Source organism: Neofelis nebulosa, chromosome 5, assembly GCF_028018385.1.
Source record: "Neofelis nebulosa isolate mNeoNeb1 chromosome 5, mNeoNeb1.pri, whole genome shotgun sequence".
Lineage (NCBI taxonomy): Eukaryota > Metazoa > Chordata > Mammalia > Carnivora > Felidae > Neofelis > Neofelis nebulosa.
The window spans coordinates 11,521,451-11,524,412 of NC_080786.1; the positions used below are offsets into that span (position 1 = coordinate 11,521,451).

The 2,962-nt window shown below is 37.6% G+C and overlaps 1 long non-coding RNA gene across 1 annotated transcript; it reads left to right on the plus strand.

Annotated features, from left to right (window-relative positions):
* Positions 1-342: 342 nt before the first annotated feature.
* LOC131511340 (uncharacterized) lies at positions 343-2,196 on the plus strand. The gene is made up of 2 exons (XR_009261471.1): positions 343-584; positions 1,945-2,196. It is a non-coding gene; the product is annotated as an uncharacterized LOC131511340 (long non-coding RNA).
* Positions 2,197-2,962: the final 766 nt, after the last annotated feature.

Genomic DNA, 2,962 nt, shown 5'->3' on the forward strand with positions numbered 1-2,962 from the left:
TCTGTCTCTCAAAAATAAATAAATGTAAAAAAAATTTTTTTAATAAAAAACAAAACACAACAAAAAGGCTAAGAAATTCACCTGAGGTTATATATAATTAACACAGAAAATGTCTCAAAAGTTCTTTTCCATAAAATGAAGTTTTCACTGATGATATTTTTGCAATGTGAAAGTTTACTTGTTTGTAAAATGTTCACTATTAAAGCAAATCTCAAGGAGTATGTGACCGCATAGTGTCTATGTATATCATTTCACTTAAGCTAACTGTACCCTTCGAATTGTGGTGAGTACAAAATTATAATTTGAATACTTTTATATTTCTGCCAGGAAAAACAAACAAACAAACACCTGAACACTACTGCAAAGGCAGTAGTCAAGCGAACCTGCACAGCAAAAGTGAAAGAGTTGATCAAAGAACATCATCAAGAGATTGAAGAAGCAGTTTAGCAATTTTATTCCAAACACAGTGACAGCGTGTGTTTGGTGAAACGCTGGGAAGATTCAGCACCTCACACCTGAGTTGTCCTTTATGTGGGATAACCTGAGCAGGTACGTGGAATTTTGCAAAGTCCCTTTTGACCCAGGTAAGAATGCAGGAACTGGGCGGGGCCGAAGTTCTCTCCTATCTAAAACATAATGTAGACCTCGCAGGCTATGTACAGAAATGGCCACATTTCTTCATGAAGTGTGGTTTGAAACATTTGTTAAGGGGTACCTGGGTGGCTCAGTCAGCTGAGCATCTGCCTTCGGCTCAGGTCATGATGTCACGGTTTGTCAATCCAAGCGACGTAGTTGGGCTCTGTGCTGACAGCTCAGAGCCTGGAGCCTGCTTCGGATTCTGCGTGTCTCTGTCCCTCCTCTGCTCATAATCTCTGTCTCTCTCTCAAAATAAATAAATAAATATAAAAAAATAAATTTTTAAGAAACATTTGGCAAAGCAATACCAGTTTTTCACCTTCAAATCCAAAGAGTGGCTTGCATATAGAAAGATAGAGCATAGTCAGTAAAAATCTGATTTCCTTATGTTTTATTGCCTATAAGACATTCTTCTAAGGAAACCAACTTGGAGATACCCTAGGGGTAGCAGGGTCTGATCCTACACTTTGAGTATTTGAAGACAGAATCTGTGCTCTTTTTACTAAATTCTTCTTCCACTGGATGTGTTGTTATGGGCTGAAAGTGTCACCCACGCATTCACATGTTGAAGTCCTATCCCCAGTGTGACTGTATTTGGAGAGAGGGCCTTTAAGGAGGTCATTAAGATTAACTGAGGTCAAAAGGGTAGGTCTGGTGTCCTTATAACAAGAGGAGATGTTAGAGATCTCTCTCTCATGTGCAGAGCAGAGCAGAGGCCATGTGAGGACATAGTGAGAAAGCAGTCTTCTGCAATCCAAGGCAAGACATCTCACCAGAAACCAAACCTCTGGCACCATGATTTTAGACCTCCAGTCTCCGGAACTGTGGTGCAAATGAGCTGCTGTTGTTTTAGCAACCTAGTTTTTGGTATTCTGTTACGGTAGCCCGAGCTGACTGAGATGTATACCGAGCATGACCTAGGTGATCAATATATTTTTCTTTAGATGACTTTCTCTAGCATAGTCACAAACATTCTTGGAATTATAGAATTTTAAACGTAGAAGATTCTTGCTTATAAGAAACTTACTAACACACACCCAGTAGTTTCTCATTACCAGCAGGGGATACGTCCCAAGACTCCCAGTGGATGCCTAAGACGGAAGGTAGTACTGAACCCTATATATGCTCTGTGTTTTCCTCCACATAACATCCAAACCTATGATAAAGTTCGATTTCTAAATCAGGCAGAGTATAATTAGTTATAAAGTCGAACAATTATAAGAATATATTGTAATAAAATCTATGTGAATGTGGTCCTTTTCTCTCTGTCAAAATATCCTATTGTGTGATTCTCACCTTCCTTCTTAGGAGGATGATCTGAGATGACACATGGCCTACGTGATGAAAAGAAGTGACATGAACGACGTAGATATGTAACATAGCGTTGGGTTACTACTGACCTTCTGACCTTACATCAGAAGCAGTATCATCTGCTTTGGACCCCAGATGACTGTGAGCAACTGAAATGAACAGAAAGCAAAACCACAGATAAGAGAGGACTGTTGTATCTCATTTATGTAGGCAACTCGGGAACATTAAAAATATACAGAATTCCTATGATCTGAGTTCTCATTTTACGTACATTGTAAAAGCTACTAGCGTATAAAATAAAATTACATATTATATATTTTATATGTTTATATGGATTATGAAATATTTTATCATATATGTATTCTATATTATAGATATTTTTAGGTAAATATATGAATTTAAAAACCACAACTGTAATATTTTTGGCTATAGGGAATCTACATAATCCTCATTTTATAGATACCTGAGAGATCCAGAAAAGCTAAGTGACTCGTTAAAGACACACAACTCATGAGTGGCCAAGCCAGGATTACAACCCAGGTGTAGTGGCTGCTAGTATATCATGAATGCCTTCCAATTCAATACAGTAAGTGCTATATTACAAAGGTAATGCATTTTGATTACAATATATTTTAGGTATGTTTTAGATTTATAAAATAACACGGATTATCAGATACAGAATACTTATCACCTTAACATTTGAAAGGAAAGTGTTATTTTGAACATTACATTTTAATAATATTTTCAGGTTGTATTAGTCTGCTAGTGATACAATAATACTGCATAACAAACAATTCCAAAATGTAGTGGCTTATGTCAAGTACTTATTTTCACTCATGGGCCTGTGATGCATCTGTGATTCTGTTGGGCTTAGCTGATGTCAGTTGAGCTTAGCATCAGGTGTGAGGAAGGAGGAGGTCTCCTCCATGTGTCTCTTCAGTTTCCTTGGACCCAGTTGCTCTTCAGATCTGTTCTCAGGGCAGATGCCAAAAGCTCAAGAACAAAGCCAAATTAT